The sequence below is a fragment of the Leptosomus discolor genome, chromosome 6 (assembly GCF_034619465.1).
Source record: "Leptosomus discolor isolate bLepDis1 chromosome 6, bLepDis1.hap2, whole genome shotgun sequence".
NCBI classification, from domain to species: Eukaryota; Metazoa; Chordata; class Aves; order Leptosomiformes; family Leptosomidae; genus Leptosomus; species Leptosomus discolor.
The window spans coordinates 32,688,844-32,702,343 of record NC_141396.1 but is presented as its reverse complement, the minus strand read 5'-3'; positions in this window follow the sequence as shown (position 1 = coordinate 32,702,343).

The window sequence follows — 13,500 nt, the reverse complement described above, 5'->3', positions numbered from 1 at the left end:
AAAAACTACAAGGACCTATCCTCTTTTGCATGTGTGTTGTACCTTCATCTATGTGCTTTGCATTTCCTTTGCTGCTGTGTTTAATACTGTAAATATCCAGTTCTTATTTGCCACACAAACTGTATTGTAATTTTGTTGCTTCCTACCCTCACATGTGACGGCTAAGAGCAGACTGGAGAGTCTAGTGGGGAGAGTTACATGACTGATTGAACTTTTAGCATAATACCTTCTTGAACCTGATTCACAGACTGTCAGAGACACATCTCCAGGTAAAATAGAGCAGAATTTCTGAAAATCTCAGTCTGTATATGCTGAACACTTAGTGGTGTGTTTTTCTTGTGTTTAAAGCAAGAAGCTCTTTAAGCATGAGCAAGTGTTACACATGTGCATAAGTGAAAATTAGAACTCCTTAAAACAACATAGCAGTAGTCTACCAAAATGCCCCGATGCTGGGCAAAAACTCTTAACAGGTGTTACTTTCACAGTGACTGGTGAGCATTAAGAGTGTGGAGGATTTTCTGTATTTTTTTCCTTTCCGTTTCTCTACCACTTCTAAAGCTGCCAGCGCATAACTGAACAATTCTTTCCAGCTATTCACATTGAATAAGTGGACAAATCTTATTATGCACACTTAACTTGTTGTGGTTTGTGATTAAGCCAGAAAGCACTCTATCATTTCCACTCTCTAAAACATTTACTATCAAATGAGATTTAAAATACAATCCATGTAAAGCAATTGACATAGCCTAGGAGATTATCCTGAGAAATTTCATCTGATGCTGGAACCCTTTAGGGTTCATAACAGCAGCAGTATTAGCATCTTAAAAGGCGTTTTACAACCTTTAGTAACAGCATACCTACATTAAGCAAAATGGAAACAATGATCTGAACAGAAAAAAACTATGAGATCCAGGTAGCTGTGCTGTGAAGCGTTATTAATCCAGGAATGTTGCATACCTGCTGCGGTAGAATGACATTCTTGATACTTTCTGGGGAATGTTTTCTCAAAGCAATGTTTACGGCAAGTAACACTTGCAAGCAGATACAGTTGGTAACATAATTTGATTGTTTATTAGTTATAGTTTCTACTTCTGCTTTGATCTTCTGTTTCTATGCTCCAAGACACTAATGCTAAAGGTTTAAAAATAGATTTTGGACTGGAATACATGTACTATTAGGAAAAAGGGTTTATTTTGCTCTCTGAATTCTACAGGAGAGATTAGTGGTGTGCTGTGACAAGTTCTCCAGATAGTGAGTCTCTCAAAGCAATGAGCATTGATTTTGTGTTGTGTCGTAGTATCTGAACATTCTGATAAAAAATCAAAAATAACCGGCCCATTGTAAGTGTATCTTCTGGTGTGGTTTTTTTTTTTTTTTTTTTGGCAGATTCAGAGTGGATTAAACAAGGGTCTCCATTCCTCAGCAGTCTGAATTTGTAAGTCTATTGAAATGTAACCCAGCATGAGGAAAGAAGCTGAGAGAGCTAAAAAGTATGCCCCATTGAACTGTGACTTCTTCCTCATCTTGCTTATAAAGTAACAGCCCTGAAAGAAATAGTATTCTCTAGAAAGATTTAAGGAACTTTAAGAAGATCTTACCTTTTATGGTAGAGCTACAAAGTATGAACTGCTCTGGATCCAACACTACATAATACAGGAATTCTTGGAGAGCATCCTGTGATGTATATAAAAGGTGGGACAATGTCTGCTCAAATAAAAGAAAGCACTGAGAGCGTGTCAGCATATGAGCATAGAGACATTTCAAAAACAGTAGGTGAAACAGCAATGTGTAACTAATGCTGCTATAATGAATAGTCTAAATTCAGAGGCAAGGGAGAATTTGGAAAAAGAAAGGGTCAAAATTGGTTTCAATCAAAAAAGCAAAAAGAGACTTTGTAAGTATTAGAAGAAAGAAGAAAGTGAACAGATGTTTAGGTCTGTTATTTAATAGAGGAGGGGGACAAATGATGACCTCAGAAGAGAGTTCAGGAGACTTATACTGCTAACAGAGCTTGGTCCTTCTCCTTTTAAAGAGTGGGAATGTAACCTGGTCGGCACACTTATAGATACAAAGACTCAATAGGACCAACCCCATATACTGCCAGTTGCTTTCTTCCTATAGGCACGTCAGCTGAGGCTTCATTTTCAACACACTGGTTCCCAGTCCTGACAAAGTAGTAGCTCTGTCAGTGCACGAGTGCTAATCTGTCTGACAGCTCTCATGCAGGACAGTTGGCATGTCTGAATTTTGCATCAGCATGACCTGGAATAAAACACCAAAAATGGACAAAAGTCCAACAGAATGGAATTAATTGAGACTGAGTTTGCAATCTGTTTTACTTAGGAAAAAAAAAAAAAAGAATTTTTACCACTAAGTAGTAAAGTATGATTATTTTTTAAAATACGTAACTAATGAACTCGCATATGGTATACTGTAAAACTTTTCTATTACTGGGATCATTGTTCATACCAAAGCAGGTCGTGCATCTCTTGTCAGCCTCAGAAATTGAGGAGATGCTTTCTTAGTGTCCATGCAATTTCAAAAGCAGGTTTACCACTTTGTTCTATTTAAAATGAAAGTTCTAGGTCCTCACAATAAGATTTGTAGTCAACACTTTGTAAGGATGAGCATGATACAAAGTGAAAAAGTAATGAATTGTCAGAAAAATAGTGCAGAGGAGGGTCTTCAGCTTCTTTCCCCGTACCAGTTTGATTTCCACATTTCTATTTTAAACCCAAAGCAATACCTTTTCCATCTTTCATGCTGATACTACATTTTTTCTCATGTTTAAAGTATACTGTTTTTACTGCCAAAAAAATTAAAAAAAAAAAAAAAAAGAAATAAGAATTATCTGAGTGTTCATTTAAAAGAACATAGCGAAAAAATTATCCCAGTGCAAAGAGGAGGCTACTGTAAGAGACCAGTATGACTGTCATGTCTTATCCATGGCCACAGGCTTTGAGGTTCTCCAGCATGACCTTGAAGCATCAGCGGCTGAGCATGGACTTATCCACAGCCCCAGATGCTTTAAGGTGTACCTTATCCACGGCCACAGAGGCTGAATTCAGGGTGTCTTGTTCCCCCATGGACTCATCCATGGTTCACAGTCTCTTTGTCTCCAGTTCATACTGGAGTTCCAGCCTGTCCAGTACAGCAGCACAGAAACAGCAGCAATTAGCCAGCTCAGGAGTATCGGCATTGCTGTTATCCAAATCTTCCCAGGCAAAGCAGAGTGAGACGGTAAGCGGCACAGCAGTACAGCAAGCAGCAAAAGCAGAAGACAGCCACTAATGAGCACTAGACTCTAATATACAGTAAGGCAAGCAAGTCCCATGCCAAGAACAGAAGCCTGCTGATTAATAGCTAAACAGCTATGAATTAGCACATTCCAATCAAATCTGTTATCTTGAACCCTTTGAGCTGCACATTGGGTAAAAAGGGCTGTTGTGGTTTAACCCTAGCCAGCATCTCAGCCCCATGCAGCTGCTTGCTCGCTCCCCCTGGTCGGGATGGGGGAGAGAATCAGAAGAATAAAAGTGACAAAACTTGTGGGTTGAGATAAAGACAGTTTAATAGACAAAGCAAAAGCCGCGCACACAAGCAAAGCAAAACAAGGAATTCATTCACCACTCCCCACGGGCAGGCAGGTGCTCAGCCATCTCCAGGAGAGCAGGACTCTGTCATGTGTAATGGTTACTTGGGAAGACAAATGCCATCCCTTTGAACGTCCCCTGCTGCTTTCCTCCTCCTTCCCCCAGCTTTATATGCTGAGCATGACAGCGTATGGAATATCCCTTTGGTCAGTGGGGGTCAGCTGTCCTGGCTGTGTCTCCTCCCAACTTCTTGTGCACCCCCGGCCCACTCGCTGGTGGGGTGGCGTGGGAGGCAGAAATGGTCTTAACCCTATGCAAGCCCTGCTCAGCACTGGCTGAAACATCCCTGTGTTATCAGCACTGCCCTCAGCACAAATCTAAAACATAGTCTCATACTGGCGTCTATGAAGAAAATTAACTCTATTCTAGCCAAAACTAGCACAGACTGTACCAGATGATTTTCAGAGGAAATGTGGATGTGGTCAGATGCTCTTGGTATGTCAGCTTTCTGCTCATGCTCTGAACTAGGAAAGAATAAGGCAGCTCCAACCTAGAAATCAAGCTGTTCTGCTATCTGGTGTGAAACGTTTGTGTCAAACTAATACTAATGCTGGCTTGTGTTCAATCTGCCTGGGATGCAGCAGGGAGAACTAGACCAGGTAGTCAGTGCGTGCACATGACCGTGGAGATGTGCCCTAAATAGGAAAGCTGGATTGGAGTCATGCAGCAAATGCAAAACTAAGAGTACTCAGGAGTAGCAAAAGCTGTCAGGGAGAAAGTCAGAAAGGCCAAGACTAAAGAGAATTTTAAAAAACCAAACCACTAACCAAAAACAACCCTAAAGAGATATTTTTACTTAAAGTAAGAATGAAAACCACAGGTGAATACAAGCCCAAGTATGTACTCCGAAAAGAACTAGTGACAAAAAGACTGAAACAGTCAATACTGTTTTCATGTAAGTCATCATAATGTGTATTGGTTATATATTTAATGGAAATGGGGTTAATGAGGATATAGAAGCACAGGTCAATATACGAAATAGTAAAGAATGGTGAAGTTTAAGTCAGCAGGGACAGGACCAAGAATCTCAACCTAAGCACTTGAGAATGGGCCAATCTCTAATGAATTCCCAGAGGAAACATGGTACCTATTTGTTCAAAGGGGCTGAGGTAAATTTGCATCTGGTCATCTGAACTCTGATTCCTAGAAATGTTCTGTACCAAATTATTACCCGGTCAGTTGTTATGTAGCTTCAGGATAGTAAGGCAGTGAAATTAAATCCAGACAAGATGAATCTATGAACATCAGATCACATGAAGTCAGTTTATTCCTCCTCCCTCTGCGCCCCCCGCCCTATTCTCCGCTTTGGTTACTGGTCCTGTAGTCTTGTCTCTAAAAAAAAAATTAAAAAAAAATTATTAAAAGATAAGAAAAAAAATAGACAGTGATAAATGGTCAAAGGGGTAAAGTTACCAGAAAGGTCCCATGAGAATATGTTCTGGGAATTATGTTGTTCAATGCGCTTATAACTGAGCTAAAAATGGTGTTGAAGAGTAAAGCAAAAATATTTGCAATTGAAAAAAACCCCAATAGTCCAGTGCAAAGCTGCTTAGGAGGAGTTTCAGAACTATTATTCAATACTGAATGACAAGGTGATACAATGACAGATGAAATCCAGTGTTGATAAATGCAAAATAATGATCCTAGGAAAAATAACTTCTATGCATGTACCATGATAAGTTTTATGTTAGCTATTCCCATACAGAAGGGAGCTCTGTAAGGTCACAGAGTAGTTCACTGCGAATATTGTCTGTGTGCTCAGCCACATTGAAAAGGCAAATAGACTCATAAAAATTATTAGGGAAAAAAAAAAAGAGGAAACCATCTTTGTCATCTATAAATCTAGGCTTTGCTTGCACATTGAATACAATGTGTAGTTCTGGTCACTCCTTGAAAAAGGACATAAGGAAACTGAATACAGAGAAGGGCAGCAGAGATGATAAGTAGGGAATGGCTTCCATGTGCAGATCTAATTAAGCCCACCCTTATGACTTGTAGAGGGAATACAACTGGGATACAGAGAATGCAGCAGGAACACAGGGAATTTCTCTTTACTGATTCTTATGGTAGTCAGTGGTGCTGAGCACGGCTGTATTTAGTTGTACCTTCCTCTTTCCTTCAGCTGGAATTGAGTACAGCTATCTTCTCTATGAATGTACATGCCTTGGTCCACAGACATTTCACTCATTTAAGCATGTTTATATTTGGGTAGGATTGTCATTTTAAAGAAGTATCTGTTATAGTAGTTATCAAATGTCTTCATGTAGTGCAGAGCTCACTTTTAATAAAGTTAGATGTGTTAATAGTGCTCTTAGTGCTCCTCGGCCATGACTCGCAACTCTCTGCATGGATCTCAGTACTGTGGTCAATGTTATGGTTTTGCAGTATGACCACATCATCCCTCAAAAGAGGACTGAATCCAAGAAGAGAGATTAGCTAATTTGTGAGTTCCACTCTGTCAAATAGCTCTTTGTCTTTACCAGTAAGCTCTGTTTTGGGTGTGTTTTTTTTTTTTTTTTTTTTTTTTGCCTAAAGTGATGGGTTTTTTGGCAATAAAACTGAAATTGTGTTATTTGTGATGTCAGGGACCATAGTGATTAGAAATGGAAAGACTGGTGTACTACAGGAGTGGAAGAAAAGGTTTCTCATGGGTTAAATATTTAGCTGAATTAGCAAAGGGGATTTAATAAACTAAATACATTTTACAAGGTGTGAGGATGATCGTTCTTGCTTCATCTTCTGGGATGTTAGTGACTGACTGCAGTTCTGTGGTTTACAGTTTAGTCTGCTATAACAATGCCGCTAAAATATTTTTACTCATGGTGTGAGCGGCACAGCCTTGCCTTGCAAAACCTTCTGCTTTTCCCACTGATTTTGCTCACTGAATATAGCAGTCATCCGAGAGCTGTGGATCGCACAGATCTGTGCATGAGTCTGTTTCAGTGTCTATTATACCACATTGAAAAGCTGTCAGCCTCCACCAATAGTGCAAAAAAGGCACTGAATACTTCATGCTTCTCTGCCTCACTGTAGTTATTCAGTCTCTTTTTCCCTGAAACAAAGTTTGTGCTAAACTTCTGTGAACTTAATTTTGGACAGAACAGCTTTATGCTCCATTCCTTGAATAAGGACAGCAAAATACAACAGTAGTTTTTGCATTTCAGTGCTTGGGCTAGAGGTTTGGCAGAGTCGTTGTGTCAGAGACATACCTTTTTTAACAGTAAGTAAAGTCTGCCTGCACACACTGGAAGCTGAATAATTGCCTATTTAATAATCTGAAGAGGGATGGGATATCACAGAAAAAAATCAACACAGATTTGACCACATGAGTAAAGTTTCAATTTGGGCTGAAATGGTGAACTAGAACTTTCTGCTTCAAGAGCTCAGCTCTATCTCACTATTTCAGAGGATTTTGTTAGGCTTAATTTGTTTCATTTTAGCATAATACTGATTTACATTAAATGACAGGAAACCAAGGAACAGGTGAAACTGGTGCAACAAACCTCCCTTACAGCTGATTCATTGCCTTTCACCTTTTGCAACAACAGATATATAAACTATGATTGTATTTTTTTATTCTCTCCTGTTTAGTTTTGTTTCTGTGACATTCAGGTTAACTACTCTTAATCAGCCAGTATGTGTGCAAAATGCTTAAATTCACACATTTTTCTGTTTAGCAGAGTAACAACCAAAGTCCTATGCAAAGCCAGGTGAAAGAGAAAAGGAAATAGGTATGGTGCAGTTGACATCCTGAAGGGGAGGGAGGCCATCCAGGCTGGAGAGGTGGACCTGTGCAAACCTCAGGAAGTTCAACAAGGCCAAGGACAAGGTCCTGCACCTGGATCAGGGCAATCCCAAGCACAGACACAGGCTGGGCCATGAGTGGATCGAGAGCAGCCCTGGGGAGAAGGACCTGGGGGTGCTGGTGGATGAAAGACTTGAACATGAGCCAGCAATGTGCGCTTGCAGCCCAGAAAGCCAGTTGCGTCCTGGGCTGCATCAAGAGCAGCATGGCCAGCAGGTCGAGGGAGGTGATTCTGCCCCTCTAATCTGCTCTGGTGAGACCCCACCTGCAGTGCTGCATCCAGCTGTGGAGCCCCGAGCATGAGAAAGACATGGAGCTGCTCAAGGGAGTCCAGAGGAGGGCCATGAAGGTGATGAGGGGGCTGGAGCACCTCCTCTGTGAGGACAGGCTGAGAGAGTTGGGGTTGTTCAGCCTTGGAGAAGAGAAGGCTCCAGGGAGACCTTCTAGTGGCCTTCCAGTACCTACAGGGGGCCTACAGGAAAGGTGGGGAGGGACTTTCGACAAAGGCATGTAGTGATAGGACAAGGGGTAATGGCTTTAAACTGAAAGAGGGGAGAGTTAGATTAGGTATTAGGAAAAAATTCTTTACAGTGAGGCACTGGAAGAGGTTGCCCAGAACAGCTGTGGCTGCCCCCTTCCTGGCAGTGTTCAAGGCCAGGTTGGATGGGGCTTTGAGCAACCTGGTCTAGTGGAAAGTATCCCTGCCCATGGCAGGGGAGTTGGAACTAGATCATCTTTAAGGTCCCTTCCAACCCAAACCATGCTGTGATAATTTGAGTTTACAGCCTCCAATGATAAAGTTAGGCAGTGAGTCCCTTGGGATTTGAGCCATCTCTAAGGCAGGCAGCTGCAATATACAGTTGTTGGAATTAATCATGAGATGTTGTCCTTGTGCTTCACATGTCACAGGAGCCTACTACATTGGGGATCTGGATGACAGATCTTAGAACAGGCATAATCCCAGTTCACAAACGGCTTCCTCCAGTCATGAAAAATTTGTCAAAAAAATTAGGCTTTGTCCCAGGCACTGCTTTTGATCAGCTTAATCAGCAGTGTGTGATTATGTGGCACTTTGTTTATTTTAAAACCAAATTAACCTCTGTTACAGAACCTCTGCTTAGTTTCTGTAAATCAACAACAGGATATGACTTTTTGTGGCTGAGGTTACATTTAAAAAGTACACATGTGCAAAAAAATAATAGCCGAGTAAATGGGGAGCTTGTTATGCTTCTCTTGCAGTTATGTTCCTTATTACTTATTTTAAAGAATAAATAGTGCTACGTATTTTCTGTTACCTTTGGTTGATGCGATTGCCACATTGTGTATTGCAGCATATTTTTTATATATGTTTCCCTCTCCTTCCTCTACTGCTTCTTCCCCCCAGGCGCCACCCCTAAAAAGCAGCACTGGAAGCACATAGCAGCAGGACACCATTGTTCCCTTTCCACACTGGGAGACACAGCAGGTGAAGTCAAAACCATGGTCTTGCAGAGGTAGGAATATTTCTTCAGTACTGTTCCTTCCCAGTGCTGGTGTGCTGTTTGCTTCAAGTCTCCCCTGCCCCTTATTTATCTCAGCTTGACTCCAAATGTGGCCTTCTGTCATCTCCTCCCTCAACTTGTCCTCCCTATTACTTTCTCTTGAGTGCTTTCTCTTCCCATCACTTTTCAGTTAGCTAATCCCTTTCTAATTTAACTACTATTTGCAGCCCTCTGTTGAACTGTGCTTTCCATCCCTTGAATGCTGCCTTTTGTCTGGTTCATGGGCATCCTGCTCCTCTGAAGCAAGTACAGCAAGGTGAATTCAGGGCTGATGGTCATCTGGTGAAAGGAAGTGCTGCAGTTCATAGGGAGCATGGGGATTTGGGCATGGCTTAGATGAGACATTGTATGGGAATAGACAGTGTTGTGTTCTTCTACCACCTATCTCTCTGAAACACAATGTGGTTGTTTCTTGCTATAACAGTGATTCCTAGTGCTGACTTGTTTTGAAATGGCTGTTTCAGTTATGACTAATTCTTGTCATCATACCGCATATAGAGGTGTTTCTGCTTCCCCCAGCATTTAGTTCAGTACATAGGCTGCTCTTAGAATTGGTCCATCTATTACTTGTTCCATGGATGTCAAAAGAAAGAGGCCTAGTATAGAAATGGGCAAGTAAAAGTCTTGTACTGTTGCTGTTTGGAGTAAACTGAGGTAGATACCAGCAATACATGTTAAAAGTCTTTGCTCTGCCTTGTGAAGTAAGTAGGGGACAATGTATTTGAAAGTTAGAAAGGAGACTAGAAGATAATGGAATTGTCACTGAGTGAAGATGAAAGACAAAGAGCTGTTACAATTACTGCGCTCAAGATGCAACCTATTAGGCAGCATGAGTGGTGTGCTGGCCATCTCAGAGAGGCAACACTGTCAGAATAGAGTTGATAGAAACACCAGCTTGCAATACGAAACCCAGAAGCCTTGGAAAAGATAATTTGCCCATCCTTATGTGCACTTCAGAGCTGGTTAAGCATGCAGGTGCGTAAATTAATCTTTATGTTGGTATTAAGACTTAAACCAACTGTTTCTATTTAATCAGTTATAATGGGGCTTTCTCAATATGCCTGTATTGCAACTGGTTTCCAGCTTTGCCTCGTGATCTGTGGCTCCACAGTTAAACGCAAACTAGTTTACAGCACAGCAGTCACTCCTGAGCCTTGAAGTCACATTGTGAGAGCACAGAACTCCATCAGCTGTAATTCCAAAGAAGGATCATAGTGATATTACAGACAGTATCATTACCAGTGAATAGCAGTCTTGAATGTAAAAAGTTGCAAAACTTTGGTTTCATTTCATTAGGAAATCTTTAAGGAGTGAACAAGTTACAGGTTTAAACTATGTTTTCTATGATTGTATCAGTAAGTAGAAGAAAACCTGAATCTGCTGACGATGACTGGAACTTAACCAGCACCTGAATTTTAGGTATCTGAGGGGTAGCTCTTCAGCTTGTGTGGAATATTAAAGGCAGCTTCTCTTAGCTGCAGGTCTCTGAAGGCTGCCTTCAAGCTCTACTTGTGAAAAATAAATTTAAAAAAAAAGCTGTGAGAAAGGGAAATATGGGCTGGCTACTATTGCCTCTCAACTTTGAGGAAGATTTATATGTACCAATAGTGACATGAAGTCACAAATGCATTTAGATTTCACTATGTGTTATAATCCCTTTGCACTGAAGTAAATAACTGCACAGGCATGGTAGAGAGCCAAGAACCTGTATGTTGAGCTTTGTCACTGTTCGTGTGAGATTTTTCAACTCTGCTCTTTCCTTGAGCCACAGGACACTCCTGCTTGCCACCTGGAGAATCTGGCCAGTGAGATTATGCAGAGACCCCTAGGCCCAGCTCTGGAAACACAGGACAGAGGCCCTCAGGAACAGTGTAGGATGCAGGGATGCAGTGGTGCTGTGAGACCTTTCCACAAGAGGCAGTTTTTAGCCAGGAGAAGACTCAAAGGAAAGCTATCAATGGGGGGATGTTTGCCCATTTGGTTGAAGGAGGAAGCAGGAAAGGAAGGAATGGAGACATCGCAGCTTTGCAATTGCCCTTTCCACTGAGATTTCTCTAATGATTCAAGCCTCATCTCTCTGCTGTGCTGTCAGAATGGGATTAAACACAAGGTGGGTGGAAAGAGAGGAAGAAAGCATACTGAGTAGATTTTTGACCACACCAGCTTCAAAGTTCAGGACAACAAGCAGCTATAAGTACACACATGCAAACATTAAGCATTTAATTTTCAGTATTGATAGGTTGCATTTTTTTCTGCTGTGTTTTGCTACTAAAGTAAGAAATGACATTTAAGTCATTTAATAACATGTCTGTTATAGCACATATTGTAATATCTGAGTCTTGATGTCATGTGTGTGACTGAAGGCTGGGAGTCATTATGCTCCTTGAGAAAGTGAGAGTTGTATACCCACATTTCCTGTGCATTATTATTTTTATCACCTGGATTAATTGTTTCTAAATGTTTTGATTATACAGATACAGAATATGATTTCTGGTATGCTCCTTTTGTAATAAAAATGATGCTTCAGAATAGTAATGAGAAAAGACAAAAGCACATGTGGAGTCCAGTTGTGCCTGCTCCAAATCACACCAAATCTTCCCCACATCAAGCAAGTGGTATAGCTAGTGAAGAGGCTGTGCAAGGCAGCAGGGTGTACCAATTTGTACCTTTCTGTGAGTACGGGTAGTGCAGGATAAGCAGGAACTTGTTGTGAACCTCCATTCAGTGGCATCTGCCCTGAGTACTGAAAGGAAATTCAATGGTAATTATTCATTTTGAGTAGAAACTGAGGAATTAAGGTTACAGTTGGCTCCCTGCCAACAGCTGCTGAGTGTGACCGGGAATGTCACACGAGAATTTTACGAGATGATACTGGGAGGTTTTCATAGTACTGTTGGCATGACTCTGAACCAGTGGGTGCTGAGATTTGTAGGATTTGTTACATGTTGATCATTAAAGCAGAACTGCAATCAAAACAAGTCAAGTACTCCTGAAGAAATGTGGGACTCCACTCAGCCAAAGTAAGATAAAATCCATGGGAGTTCAACAGTCCTCACTAGGATGCCAAATCTGAAAGAAAACTGTGTGAAGTGTAAGATTAGATCATTAGATTCAGATAGTGGTTTATGATATAATAAAAACACTTATGTCCTTTAGTTCAGTAGAAGCAGCAGGAGTGGGAGAGACCCTGTCTTCCATGATGCAGTGCATAAAAGTCAGGGTGAATTGTCTGGTTTGCCAGATGAGAAGTTCACAGAGACAGTCAAGGTCTGTGAACTTTGCAATGTACTGCTGGAAGGACCAAGTGGATTTCCCTGCATGGAAGAGAGGAGATACAGTGCACTTGGCTAGTTAGGGACTGAATTTTCAGTGATATTTTTATTGTTTGTTTGCTTCACATCACTGTCAGTTTTGTCAACTGACGTAAAAATTTTTATTTAACTGGAGAGCTACACATCAGTGAGGTGGTGTCTGTGCTTCTGATGTTATAAACTGTTAGTATTTATAATCCTTGGCTGTTTTGACATCCTTTATATCATAAAATAGGCAGGAGAAGGGGCATCATGCTGATTAGAATAATTCCAGTAAAGTGTTTTAAGTACTTTAAAATTATTTTAATTACTTTCCTCAATCAAGACTGAGATGTCCTTAAGTCAAGAGAATTAAACAGTTGTTTCCAAGCCCGAATTCAGATCTGTTTGGTAGTCAATAAAAATGAATGTGATTGTGTTGATCTAGTTCTCTTTTGTAGCTATTAAAGCCCCATTTTTCATTGACTGTAAAAGGGAAATATTCAGAGTATATTCAGAGGAGAAAGATGGGTTGTAAGGATACTTGAGCAATAATTCCTTATCTCTTTCTTTATAGTGACTGAAACAATGTGGAGTGCTGAGAGACTGTTAAGGTTGAACTAGAGTCAAAGGAAAGTAAGTACGCTTGGAAAGTTAACATGTTTACTGTGTCTTTAATGACGGATGAAACAGTCAAGAATGAAAAATCCCTTTCTGCATTCTTTTCCTCTAGGAAAGAAAATGGAAATAGAATGCTAAATTTGTATGGAGAAGTTATAAGTAGAAACTGGGCATAATGAACAATGAAAGAATCATTTTTTTTCTCTAAACTTTTTTTAGAAGTTTTTCTATTTAGTGTGTAAAAATTCTATGAATGCAAATATTTTTTAGACTTCAAAACATTTTGACCACATTTTTAATTGCTGCACAATTTACAAACACTTTCAAGCTATCCTTGATTTTTGTTGTTGTTTTGTAAATCATCAGTGTGAGGGCTGGTATTTTTTTCTGGAAGGTAAGAAAGAGGAGAACAATTTTCATCAAAGGCACAGTCTGTTTACCATAAGGCAGAGAGAGAAAACATCTGTAGGTTATCTCACTTTAATAACCATTCAGAAAGACAGGACTGAGATTTTTAAGGCCAAGAATAAACATCTGGAGTAACTTCAGTGGAGTAAAACTGTAAATGCCTGACGGGTTAATATATGAAC